General features: G+C 44.7%; 1 protein-coding gene and 1 pseudogene across 1 annotated transcript in view; both read right to left on the bottom strand.

Moving 5' to 3' along the window:
* LOC150062483 (arylacetamide deacetylase-like 4 family member 1) overlaps positions 1-14,206 on the bottom strand; it is a 50,779-nt gene that overhangs the window by 24,644 nt on the left and 11,929 nt on the right. The gene's annotated exons all lie outside the window — the stretch shown is intronic.
* Positions 4,675-5,189, bottom strand: LOC150062484 (arylacetamide deacetylase-like 4 pseudogene; annotated as a pseudogene).

Raw genomic sequence — 14,206 nt, 5'->3', positions numbered from 1 at the left:
ACACTAAGATGTGAACACAGAAGCTGAGGTCAAATGGAAAGAAAATGCTACTGATTTGAAAAGAAGCTCTGGGAATGGGGCGGTTTATTGTCGAAGCTGGAAAAAGTTAGGGTGTCCATCCTCTCTTAAAGGTTCTGGAAGAAGTACACTCCTACAGATATATCCTAATCATACCATAGACTATGATGGTGGATCTTTCCATGTGTTCAAGCAGGTACAGTAAAGTAATAGAGGAAAGAAATAGAGACTAAGCCGCCATTCCACTTTTTCAGTGAGGACAATGTGGTTTCTAACCCTTCCAGGCCCTGATCTGTCACCAGCTCCACCCACAAGGTGGCACCATTTACACACAACTGGGCAGCCACAAGGCTGTATAGAAGGATTAGATTTGATGGATGGGTCAATCCTCTCAAGTGAGGGGAGCAGACCTCTATCCTCAGTGCAGTCGCTATGTACTCTGGGTGGTTTTATTGTTTTATTTTGTTTTGTTTTAGTGATTTAACAATTTTGACCCATTTAATCCTTATCATAACATGTGAGGTGAGCAGCAGTGTCATGGTAGACTACTCTCCGTGGTCAGTCACTGAGTACAAACCCTTAATGTTAAGCAAGGCTGTTTGGATCCAGTGTCCTTGCTAGCCTTCACATCCTTCAGTCTATGTGGGCCCTTTGGCCTCTTGAGTCTCCATTCTCTCATCTAATTTGGTTACTAGATGCTGTGGAGGTGATTTCTTCCTCCTGAATAATGCCTAAGTGCCATTGGAAGAAAGTCACACAGACAGACAATGTAGAAGTTTCTAGAAGCTAAGGGTGGGGACATCTGGTTGGCAAGCAAAACATGTGTGTCCTTAGCCTTCCAGCAAAAGGGAGGATCTATTGACAATGAGATTTACTCATGTTTGATGTAGAGTACTCTAGTCAGGTCTCAGCTGAACTGGACAGCACTTCTCTAAGACCAAAAACCAAAAGCCCAGCTCAGCTGTATTTAGATTTCTCGCCAAGAAATCATGACAGAATAAATATGGATTGTGTTGAGCAGCTAAACTTTAGTACATACACATGTTGTATGGAAAGAGAAAAACAATACTTCCTTCTATTAAAAGTGTTTATGCACCAAGCATGAATTACAAGCGTGTTATATCCTAAAACCCAATCCAATTGGCTGTGTGGACATAGGCCTTCCTTATGGGGATTCTTATCCTTGAAAATATCACAGGAAGGAATAGGTGAAAAAAAAAGGGTTCCTTGGCACAGGTTGAAACCTCCTTAATAAAGGCCCAGAAACACAACAAAACAAAGGAAGGTTGGACAAATGGGATTACATTAAACTGCAGAGCTTCTGCATGGCAAAGGGCATAGCTAGCAAGATAAATAGAAAGCCCACAGACTAGGAGAAGATCTTCACTAGCCATACAATAGACAAGAGTCTCCTATCTAAAATATATTTAGAACTCAAAAAATTAAATCCCCTAAAACAAACCCTCAAAGAAACAATCACTTCATTAAAAAGTGGGCTAAAGACTTAAAGAGAGTCTTCTCTGAAGAGGAAATAAGAATAACCACCGGGCACGGTGGCTCATGCCTGTAATCTTAGCTACTCAGGAGGCTGAGATCTGAGGATCGAGGCTCAAAGCTAGCCTGGGCACAAAATGACCTGAGACTCTCATCTCCAATTAACCTCTAGAAAATAGGAAGTAGGGCTTGGCTCAAGGGTAGGCCAGCAACCTTGAGCTGAATAGCTCAGGGACAGCGCCCAGGCCAAGTTCAAGCCTAATGACCCCCCCCACCAAAAAATGACCAATAGACACATGAAGAAATACTTAATATCTCTCTCTGATGATAAAATAAATGCAAATCTAGCTGGGTGTGGTGGCTCAGGTCTGTAATCCTAGCTACTCAGGAGGCTGAGAGCTGAGGATCACAGTTCAAAGCCAGCCCGGGCACTAAAGTTCGTGAGACTCTGACTTCCAATTAACCACTAGAAAACTAGAAATGGCACTGTGGCTCAAGGGGCAGGATGCTAGCCCTGAGCTGAAGTGTTCAGGGACAGCTTCCCAGGCCCAGAGTTCAAGCTACACAACTGACAAAGAAGAAAAGAGAGAGGGGGGGGTGAGGGGGAGAGGGAGAGGGAGAGGGAGAGAGGGAGAGAGGGAGAGGGAGAGGGAGAGGGAGAGGGAGAGGGAGAGGGAGAGAGAAGCAAATCCTAGCAACTTTGAGATTCCACCTCTCTCCAGTTAGAATGGCCATTATCAAGAAATCTAATAACAGATGCTGGTGGGGATGTAGCCAGAAGAGATCCCTACTATACTGTTGGTGGGAGTGTAAACTTGTGCAACCATTCTGGGAAGACTAAACATAGAGATCCCCTATGACCCAGAAATACCACTTCTGGTCATTTACCCAAATGTCCACAAATAAAGCCACCAGCACAACCGTGTTCCTTGCAGCATTATTTACCATAGCTAAGCTATGGAACCAACCCAGGTCCCCCTCAGTAGATGAATGGATCAAGAAAATGTATTTATACACAATGGAATTCTATACTTCCATCAGAAAGAATGACATTGCCTCATCTGTAAGAAAACAGAAGTATTTGGGGAAAAAATGATATTAAGAGAAGTAAGCCAGAATCAAAGAAACATAGACGTCATAGTTTCCTTTCCCTGTGTGCAGAGTGATACTGGAGAAGCAAGGCCGAGCAGAGCTCAGTGCTCTATAACCACCTACAGTACACAGAAACTCACTTGAGAAAGCAGGCTGCACCTGACTCCCTTAGGCCTGTATCTGGATAGCCCTCTAGACTTCCTGTTGAAGCCTGTTGAATCTGACTCTTGGTAGCCAGAAATCTACTGCAGAAATTTTGATTACTTGAACTAGACCAAGTTTGAAGTTTATCAGAACTCACCCTGTCCTTCCTTTCCTCCCCTCTTGCCTTTTCCCTGGTCTCTGTTTCTTACAAAGCCCTGTGAGATCTTCCTGTAGTCTAGGCCAAGGGTAACTGAGTCAAGGAGAAATTCCTTTTCATATCTATTGCTCAGGTCAGTAGGAGCCTAAGTAAACTGGGATTTGGAGACTGACTTTGACCTTAACAATGACCCTGCTTCCCACAAGTAGTGTCTACAGTAGAGTCCTATCTTCAAACACAGGGATTCTCAGCTGAGAATGTGGCTTCATGACAGAGTTCTTCTCTAGCATGCATGAAGCCCTGAGTTTGATTACTGACTACCACATAAACAGAAAAAGCCAGAAGTGGTGCTGTGGCTCAAGTGGTACAGCACTAGCCTTGAACAAAAGAAGCTCAGGGACAGTGCCTAGGCCCTGACTTCAAGCCTCATGACTGAAAAAAAAGAAACTTAAAAAACAAAAAAATACAGGGATTCTCTTCATTGGCATTACGATCAGTTGGTGGCATTTATTCTGCACAGATCTAGGGGTCTTCAAGGAAAATTTAAAGACATATTCTTCATTTTCTTTTATTCTCTGAATGAGAATGGTAATGTTGGTTGTACAACAGTGGACACAGTCATTATCAGAAGGAAACAGGTTTGGTTCTCTTGAATAGTCAGAAGAACTTCATTTCTCTCTTTTTTTTCCTACCTGGGTCATCCCAGGATCAAGTATCTCTTCTGACACATGCAACTCAGCAAAGGCCCAGCTGGCAGCAAAGGTCATGCTTGTGTTTTCATTGCTGCTGTTGTTGCATTATTAGGGTTTTGTACGAAGTTTCTTACTTACCTGGCAGGCACTCAGTCACCAAGCCTCACCTCCAGATTTTTGCTACTTGTCTATTTATTTGTTCCCCCCTTTTTAAGTTTTGGAGTTAAATCTAGGGCTTTATAAAAATCTTGACAAGTAACAGGCACTAAAGGCCTGTAATCTTAGCTACTCTGGAGGCTGGGATCTGATGATCAAGGTTCAAAGACAACCTGGGCAGGAAAGTTTATTAGATTTTTATCTCCAGTTAACCATAAAAAAGCCAGAAGTGGAGCTGTGTCTCAAATGGAAAAGCACTAGCCTTGAGCACAAAAGCTTTGGGACAGTACCCAGGCCCTGAATTCAAAACTAACATCAAACACACATTTTTTAAAAATCTAGGAAGTGGCACTGTGGCTCAAAGCGGTAGAGCACTAGTTGAAGAGCTCAGGGACAGTACCCAGGCCCAGAGTTCAAGCCCCACGACAAAAGCGAACAAACAAACAAAAACCCTATTGAATGTGTACTCCTTGGGAATTCTAACCATGGACATTCATGTATCTGAGGATGGCATTAATAATATTCTAGGAGCAGAGGAAACAAAATCTTCTTACTAAGTAAAGTTATGCATCCAGGAAAGCCATCTTCCACATGGGCCCAAGTCACAGAGCCCCTGGTCTTCCAAGCACTTTTTGTAGAGCAGGGCATTGTCACAGAAGACGTCCCACACACAGGTCACCAGCAAGGCCTCAGGAAGATGAGCACAAATCTCATCATCTGCTAGAAGGGGAAATTTTTCTATATTAAATACATTTGGGCCAGGGGTTTAGCCTCGTGGCAGAGTGCTTGCCTAGCATGTGTCAAGACCCGGGTTCCATTCCTTAGTACCACATAGATAGAAAAAGTTGGAAGTGGTGCTGTGGCTCAAGTGGTAGAGCTCTAGCCTTGAGAAAGCCCAAGAGCCATGCTCAGGCCCTGAGTTCAAGCCCCAGGACTGGCAAAAAGTTTGGTTTTCAGAGAGGCAGCCTCATTAAAAGGTTCAGGAAATTCAGGTTGTTGATTGTCTTTCTTCCTGAACATTTCAGGAAGATTGTCCGAGCTCAGCCACTTCCTGGACTTCTCCCAGGCATCTGCAGGAAAACACACACATTTTCAATAGCACATCTAAGACAGGTCAATGGCCAAATGCTTACACGAAACTGTCAACATCAAATTTCTGGTAAGAAATTGGCCATTTGGGGTCTGCTGACACGATGATAAGTGGAAATGGATATATTGGACAGATGGATAAATAAGGACCTGATCCCAAATGTGGGGATGATCTGGCCTTCTAACCAAGGCCTGTGCAATGTTGGCCACAGCTTTCCCTCCAGTGCTGCCTCCACAGAGCACAGCCTGGCAGGGGTCCACCCCATAGATTTTCAGGGCCTCCAGGAAATGGATGGAGGCTTCAGGCAATCCTGAGAAGTATTAGGGTAATGGTACTCAGGAAGCATGCAGTACCAATGGAGAAAACAGCACCCAAACGAGGTCAGGGTTCAACAGAGAGGCCATTCAAACACTGTCCTCTATCCTCCTTGACTTGATTATATTGGATTAAATCCTGAGGTTGTGTGTTAACTAAGAATATTTTTTTGCCAGTCTTGGGGCTTGAACTCAGGACCTCAGCACTGTCCCTGGGCTTTCTCAAGGCTAGACTTCTAGCACTTCTGGCTTTTTCTGTGTGTGTGGGACCAATGAATTGAACCTGTGTCTTTGTGCTTGCTAGGCAAGCATTCTACCACTAGGCCAAACCACCAGCCCCTTAACTAAGGATTTTTTTTTTTTTTTTTTGCCAGAACTGGGCTTTGAATTCAGTGTCTGAGCACTGTTCTTGGGCTGTCTCAAGGCAAGAGCTCTACCTCTTGAGCCACAGCACTTGAGCACTTAAGCCATAGCATCACTTCTGGCATTTAACTAAGGATTTTTTTTGCCAGTCGTGGGGCTTGAACTCTGGGCCTGGGCACTGTCTCTGAGTTCTCCTGCTCAAGGCTACTGCCCTACCCCTTGAGCCACAGCCCCACTCTCTGTTTTCTAATGGTTAATTGGAGATAAGAGTCTCTTGGACTTTAGTGCCCAGCTGGCTTTGAACTGCGATCCTCAAATCTCAGCCTCCTCAGTAGCTAGGGTTACAGGTATGAGCCACCATACTCAGCTAGGATTTTTAATCTTTACCTGTGTGGTTATAGAGAACCTGCCTATGTTCAGAGCACCCAGGATTCTCCATCCACAGAGTATCTTTGAAGAGGAAAGCATTTGACATTGTGAGCAGAAAACTCACAAAGACAAAAGAAAGGCAAGTGAACCCATTTCTGATCTCTTTCCTAGCAGCAGAGAAAGAGAAGGTTAAGTACAGCTTATAACAAAGTTGCTTTTAACCAGAAAGGAGATAAAAATATGATGTGGGGAAGGAGAGGAAAGAAGGGGAGGGGAAGAGAGGGGGAGGGAAGGGGAGAAGAGGGAAGGCAATTGAAGGGAAAAGAAGGGAAGGGAAGGGGAGAGGAAGGGGAAAGGGAATGGAGGGAAGGGAAAGGAAGGGAAGGGAAGGGAAGGGAAAGGAGGGGAAGGGAGGGGAGAGGTAGGAGATGGGAGGGCAGGGAAGGGAAAGGAAAGGAAGGGAAGAGGAAGGGAAGGGAAAGGGAAAAGAAGGGGAGAGGAGGGAAGGGAAGGAGAGATTAAGGAGGGAGGGGAGAGAAGGGAAGGGGTGAGGAAGGGAAGAGGAAGGGGAGGGGAAGGAAGGGAGGGCAGCCCACCTAGGAGATGTCCAAAAGTTAATCCATGTTAAGATGCCTTGCCAAAAAAAGTTGTTTAAACATCTTCTGTTCTGTTGTCTGCCATCTAGTTCTTAAATATCTGGGGGGAAAAAAAAGCTGTTTGTTGCTTTTGTGTTTTGTCTCATAGCTTTGTTTTGAATTCTAACACCGACCCTGTGGTTCTATCATGTTGGGCAAAATAATGTCATTTTGCCACTGGAATTTCAAAAGAATTTACAGCCAATTTATATTCTAAAATATCTACGAGTACCTTAGAACTTGTACGTACAAGTGTGTGTATTTGCATGTGTGAACAATAAATATATTTTTTTCGCTAGTCATGGGGCTTGAATTCAGGACCAGAGCATTGTCCCTGAGCTTTTTTTTTTTTTTTTGGTCAGTGTGGGACTTGAATTTTGGGCTAGGCATTGTCCCTGAGCTCTTCAGCTCAAGGCTACCCCCCTACCACTTGGGCCACAGCACCACTTCTGGTTTTCTGGTGGTTAATTGGAGATGAGTCTCACAGACTTTAGTACCAAGGCTGACTGCGCTGAGATCCTCAGATCTCAGCCTCCTGAGCAGCTAGGATTACAGGCTTGAGCCTCCATGCCTGGCTGTTCCTGCGCTTCTGTGCTCAAGGTTAGTGCTCTACCACTTTGAGCCACAGTGCCACTTCCAGTTTTTCTGATGGCTAATTGGAGATACGAGCGCTAAGGAGTTTGCTACAAGGGTTGGATCATTTAAACCACGATCCTTAGATTGCTGCCTCCAGAGTAGCTAGGATTACAGGCCTTCAGTACCTAGCTTCTATACATCTTTATTATGCTTTTTAAGTTCTATTTCTCAAGTCTAATGGCTTCCTGGAATTTAAACTTATTGGTATAAAACTCCATGGGCCATATTAAACTATGAATATCTTACATAATCATCCCTGTCATTTTGTCTTTTCAAAATCTCGGAGCTCTGGGACAGACACTAATACATAACAAAAGATACCTTTATCTTCCCCAGTATAATAAAAGACTAATCTTAACTGACAGCGATTCTTGCCAAGTAGATGTTACAATTCAGGGCTTTGGTTCATGACTGCTATGACAACCTTCCAAAGCTGATCAGCAAGCTGAGTCTCTTAAGTCTCAGCAAGTTGGTGGCTCCCTTACCCACCTGAAGGCTCTTTTCTTCCCACTGAACAATAGGATGCGTTTTACCCAATCTGGTATGGACTATTACATTTATTCTGTTTTAACACAGATGGGGCCACCATGCACTCCCCCATCTCAATATTTAGGGGAAAATAAAGAGACCAAGATTCTTTTTCATTGTATACATACTATAGGAGTTCCCCTTGTTCACTTGCAGTCTGCTTGGTGAATGAACCTAGAGTACAGTCAGAGCTGATTTAGCAGATGCTGTGCTGCCTACTGTCTGCCTTCTAAGGGCCTTGAGCAAAATGTCTTTCATATCATCACTGACTCATGAGCCAGTACTATTAGACTCTGTGGCTCTTTGCAAAATGCCCTCCAAAAGTGCAGGTTCTCAGCACTCCACCAGGATACAGATACTGAAAAGTAAAACTTACCTATGCTATTGTTAGCTGTAAGGCATAGTGGAATATCTGAGGCTTTGCTGGGTGACTGAAGGCAAAAATATAATAATCATGAGGAAATGCTCCCTGACAAGAGATATGTTGACCCCCAGGATCTGGATGATGCCATAAGAGAGGATCTCCAACCAAGTAATTATAGCTCTTCCTTCAGAGGGAGCTGGAAAGGATCTCAGGGAAGGCTCTTCCTCACAGACCTAGGTGCCTTACAGCTTACAGAGTCTGACTGACCCTATAGACAAGTGCTTTGGCACACTGGAAACTTTTACAAAAGAGCAATTGTTTCAAATCCTCACCTGACAAGCTCTTACCCCATAGAAGTGGAATTCTGTCCAAGGACAAGGATGTGGTTCATCATATCAGCATTATAGTTCATTTACCATTACAGTTAACCTGGGTAGGAGAAGACAGGAGAGTGACAAAGAGGCTTCTGGGAAATGATTCCATATGCTGGCCAGGTAGCCCAGAGTTTGAGAAAACATTGGGGAAAGCTGATGGATGTCCTGTGCCTCTCCTGTCAGTTGTAAAAGCAGAGGTTAATGATGTGGTTTCTGTGCCAAGATGAAAGAGGAAGAACAACCTTTAGCCCAGTATTGCCTCTTCTCCCCAAAATTAATGTTTTTTTTTTTTTTTGCCAGTCCTGAAGCTTGAATTCAGCCCCTGGGTATTGTTCTTAAATTCTTTCACTCAAGGCTAGTGCTCTACCACTCTGAGCCACAGTGCCACTTCCAGTTTTCTCGGACTTTCCTGCCTGTGCTGGCTTTGAACTGCAATCCTCAGATCTCAGCCTCCTGAGTTGCTATGATTACAGGTATGAGCCACCAGTGTAGGCCACCAGCCTAGAACAGTTAGCGCAAACTGAGAGAAGAACATGGCTGAGACCCTAAATATATACCTGGCAGGTTCACCAAAAGAAGCTCCATCTTGGGGTGCAGGGGCTGGAATTTTCAGAGAAGATGACACTTATACTAGTCAGTTTAGCTCTACTACTCGGGCCAGGGACAGGACAGTAAGGCATGGCAGGAAGGTATAGTAACACAAAGCTGTCCACCTCGATGACAGAAAGGAATAGTGAGGAGAGGTCCAAGACCCTTTTAAGAACACACTCCCAGTAACTTAAAGACCTGTTATTAAATCCCACCCCCTGCTGGGTGCCAGTGAGTCACACCTTTAGTCCCAGCTACGCAGGAGGCTGGGATTTGAGGAATAAAGCTCCAAGCCAGCCTGGGCAGCAAAAAAGCAGGACATGGAGGTATGGCTCAAGTGGTAAAGGGTCAGCCTTGAGCAAATAAATAAATAAATCCAAATGAGAGTATAAGGCCCACGTATATGGACAAAACAAAAAAGTATTTTTGTACATGAATATGTATAAAAAGCCCTGCTAAAACTGAATTTAAATCTGAAAGTCAGAGGTGATTATTGATAGTACTTTTGTATTTTGGTATGGACAATTTATTCATTTGCATACAATTAATGACTTTTCTCCCAGCTGATTTAAAAGATAGTCAAGAAATTCTGCAATATAGCTGCCAAAGAGGACAGCTACATTTTTATGATATTGTCATCTTTTGTTTTTTTTAATTCTTCTATTTTACTTAAAGCATAATAGCCACGATAGAACATATAAAAGAGTATAAATTCAGAGCTTTATTATCCTGAAGTCTTGGGTCTTTCAAGTATAACCTTCTCTGCAAGGTGTCCATCTCATAGGCTGGTTCTTCATGAGCATCCACGTGTTGGGTTTTGCTGCTGTTCTCAACATCACCATTGCCTGCTGTGTGCCACCATGCTGCTCCAATAGACACGAGGAAGGTTGTCTCTAACTGAGCAGTGACATGATTGCAAGAGACCAAGTTTCACAGCCTGTAAAAGTTCTGTAGCTGAGGTTCTTACTTTTCTCCCATTTTCTCATGAGAACAATTTATTCCTGAAGATCAGCTGAATGCAGTCATTTTTCTATAGTATTCACTATAGATCATTATTTTTTATGCTACCATTATGAAATTTAATCATAAGGAAAAATAGGAAGGAAAACCTGAATGAATTCTTAACTGATTTAAATAAAATAAAGAGCAGCTGCCACTCTTAAATGTCATAAAGGAATATTTTTTCTCCATGTAGGAAGTCTCTTAAGTACTTATATTTGTTCTAATCCCCCTTTCCTGTAATTGATCAGGTAATATCACTGATTTTAAAATGAGTTTTAGAAGTGGTAACTGGTAATTTCCTAATAGGTCTTAGCGTGTATAAAATTCTGTTTTAACGAATTAATCTCTAGGTAAAGTATGTTTTAGGATTACACACCTTTTACAGATTAAAAAAAAAAAGCGCTGCTAAAAATCATTACTCTTCTTTGTCTGTGGGGGGAGCGGGCAGTCGTGGGGCTTGAATTCCGGACCTGGGTGCTCAAGGCTAACACTGTACTACTTTGAGCCACCGCACCACTTCTGGTTTTCAAGTGGCTAATTGGAGATAAGAGTCTCACAGATATCAAGAGGGGGGTGGGGGGGAGGTTAATGGGGACCAGGACATGTGGAAGGGTATCAATGTATGTGAATTAATGAACGTTCTATCTGGCAAATATCATGTAACCCTTCTATTAATTACAATAAAAATATATGAAGAGAAAAAAAAGAGTCTCACAGACAGGGCCAGGAATATGAGCTAGTGGTGGAGTGCTTGCCTAGAATGCATGAAGACCCAGGTTCAATTCCTTGGCACCACATACATAGAAAAGCCAGAAGTAGTGCTGTGGCTCAAGTGGTAGAGCACTAGCCTTGAGGAAAAAGCATGATTGTGCTTAGGCCCTGAGTTCAAACCCCAGGACTAGCAAAAGAAAAAAAAAAGTCTCACAGACTTCCCTACCCAGACTTGTTTCAGATCATGATCTTTAGATCTTAGCCTCCTGTGTAGCTAGGATTCTAGATAGGCATAAGCCACCAGCACCCAATCATTACTCTTCTTTTTTCCCTCCTGGGTGCTGTGGATGGAACACAGAGTCCCATACATGCTAAGAAAGCATTTTGCCACTGAGATACATCTCTAGCCCTATTATTTTTTAAAGTACTAAAATTGGGATTGGAGGCATGGCTCAATTGGTAGATCACTAGCAAATGAGCAAAAGCTTCAGGCACCAATTTCCAGTCTTGGTATCTAACCAAAAAAAAAAAAAAAAAGGTGGGGGGAGGGAAGCGGGAAGCACTAAAATTGAGGCCAAGGATGGTGTGCTTGCCTAGCATATACTAGGCCCAGAGTATGATATTAAGCACTGCTAAATGAGAGAGAGAAAGAACATTGTATTATTCTGAGAATATGTTTCCAGTACACAAAGATAAAGAATCCGTGTTTTAAATTAACTATCAGTCCCTGGTAGTCCCTGGTAGCTTTTTTTTTTTTTTTGCCAGTCCTGAGGCTTGAACTCAGGGACCTGAGCACTGTCCTTGGGCTTTCTCAAGGTTAGCACTCTACCACTTGAGCCACAGCACCATTTGCAGCATTTTTTTTTCTGTGCATGTGGTACCAAGGAATTGAACCCATGGCTCCACTCATGCTAAACAAGTACTCTACTGCTAGGCCATACCCCAGGCCTGGTCCTGATAGCTTTAAATTATCAGTCCCTGGGAAGAAGATGAATAGTTGATTAAATTACTCCTGTTTTTCTGCAAGGTAATGTCACATCATCTACCCCTAAGCCATTGTACCATCCAGTACCTTTTGGCTCCTTTGTGAGGCTTGAACCTTTACAAGTATCACCTTTTCCTTGAGCAGCTCAAAGCTTGTTTACTTGTTCTTGAAATAGGTGCTCACTTTTCCCAAGGAGCTTGGAGGCCAGGGGTATGGGCTGGTGGTGAGTGTACAGCAAGCCTTGTGCAATGGCCCCAGGGGACCTGCATGGCCAGGCTCCAGGCTCAGCTCCTTAGCAAGCCCTCTCTGCATAGCAATGGCATCTGCTGGCCTCTTCTTCCCTGGAGCCCAGGGGCAGGGCAGAGGTTGCTCATGACCAGCTGTACTACTATGTGCGGCATCTCTGAATGGGGTTCTCCTGGAGGATCCTGAGTGCCCTCAGTCTCCTGCAGAGGCTCTCACCGCTTCATTCCCCTGCCCTCCCATCAGGCGGGCAGAGTGACTCTCACATGCCTCTGACTGTGGCCATAGAAACACATGGCTCCCTCCACACCTGAGCCTGTTCAGTTCCCCTCAAAATCTGCCCAGGAAAGCCACTCTGTCCTCCCCACCCCGGGCAATGAGGGTGGAGGTGTTGGGAGCCTGGAGTGCCTCTCCCAGACTTCGCTTTTCAAGAGGCACAAGCACGGCTCACGCCTTCCAGGGTCTACTCCGAGGCATGGCATCATAGGAGGCACTACAGAATGCCACTGTCGTCCCAGGAGCCCGCGCATGCGCGGCGGGGGTCGGGAGGCATTGCTTCAGCTTCCTCATCCAGAGGAACGAGCCGACCTACGGCTCTGAGCCCAGTAACCTCAAGGCCCGCAGCGCCTTCAGGTGCAACAGGCTGATCTGCCACCCGCCGCCTCCGGCCAAGGGGTGGCGGTGGTCATGAATCCGGGCCCGCGGAAGCCAGCAGCATCCAAGGCAAGAACCACCATCACCACGACTGCGGGGCTGCCACCCGCAGAGCCAGCCACAGCCCACAGCCTGAAGCCCCAGGCGGAGAGGAGGTGGGCCGCCCCACTAGGAGCTCCTGAGCCCCACACCCCGCCCCCCTTAGTACAGAGGGAGTGCTGGCCTAGCAAGCCCAAAACCCGGGTTCGATTCCTCAGTACCACACACATAGGAAAAAAAGCCAGAAGTGGTGCTGTGGCTCAAGTGGTAGAACGCTAGCCTTGAGAAAAACCAAGGACAGTGCTCAGGCCCCAGGACTGGAAAAGAAAAAGAAAGAAAGAAAAAAGATTGCCATTGTAAACTCGGCACCAGTGGCTCGTGGCGATAGTCTTAGCTACTCAGGAGACAGAGCTGAGGATCATGGTTTGATGCCACCCCTCTCCCCCAGGCAGAAAGTTCATGCGACTCTGATTTCCAATGGACTACCAAAAAGCTGAAAGTGGAGCTATGGCTCAAGTGGTAGAACACTAACCTTGAGGAAAAAAGAAAGGAATGAAGAAAGGAAGAGAGGGAATAAGATTATATAGATATGGAATAATATTAGCCACAATAGCCAAGATGATGCATCTGAGGTTAAACAGTTATTGGGTTGATCCTTCCAGAAATAGTCTGTGCGCAAGATTACAATGTATGTATGATTTTTGTACAACTTTGTGGTTCTAGTAGCATTTTTTATAATCTTTACTTTCAGGTAACGCATGATGTTTCATGAGAACTCTTCCCAGGCCCTGAGTTCATGCCATATAACTGGAAAAAAAAAAAAAGATTTGGGAGCTGGCTACAAATAGAAGCCATTCCTTTCTAGCTGAGCTAAGGATAGGCACACAAACACCTTCAGAAACAGGACTCAGTATTTTGCCTGAAGCTTCCAGGTGTCCTCAAAGAATCATCTGCTTCCACTTGCAGATAGTCAACACCAGTTGTTGTTTTCCTTATTCATCTTTTTTTGTAACACCTGTAGCTCCTGCCCTTTGCTCCCTAGACAACGACAACGCCAATAGGTTTGTTTTGGGGCTTTTATTGTGTGTTCCAGCCCTGAACTCAGGGCCTTGGTGCTGTCCTGGAGTTTTTTATTCAAGCCTAGCACTCTACCACTTGAGCCACAATTCCATTTCTGCCTCTTTTGGTAGTTAACTGGAAATGAATCTCGTGAATTTTTGCTATCTGAGCTGGCTCCAAATCATGACCCTCAGATCTCAGCCTTCTGTGAAGCTAGGTGCCTAGCCTTGCCAACTGTTTTGCAAGTTTCTAAGTCAATATGTTCAGTCTCTTCCTGGTTGAGTGAAGGAAGGCTATGGAGCAAAACAACCCAAGAAAGTCTACTTCAAAGCCAGGTGTGGTGGCTCACACCTGTAATCCTAGCTACTTAGGAGGCTGAGATCTGAGGGTCGAAATTCAGCCAGTACACTAAAGACTGAGACTCTTTCTTTTTTGCCGGGGGGGAGGGTGGGGGTCATGGAACTTGTACTCAGTCAGGGTGCTGTCCCTGAGCTCTTCA

This window comes from Megascapheus bottae, chromosome 6 (genome assembly GCF_031878675.1).
Source record: "Megascapheus bottae isolate mThoBot1 chromosome 6, mThoBot2.hap1, whole genome shotgun sequence".
In the NCBI taxonomy this organism is placed as follows: Eukaryota; Metazoa; Chordata; class Mammalia; order Rodentia; family Geomyidae; genus Megascapheus; species Megascapheus bottae.
The sequence above is the reverse complement of the archived record's forward strand: the minus strand, read 5'-3'. Positions and strand labels throughout refer to the sequence as shown.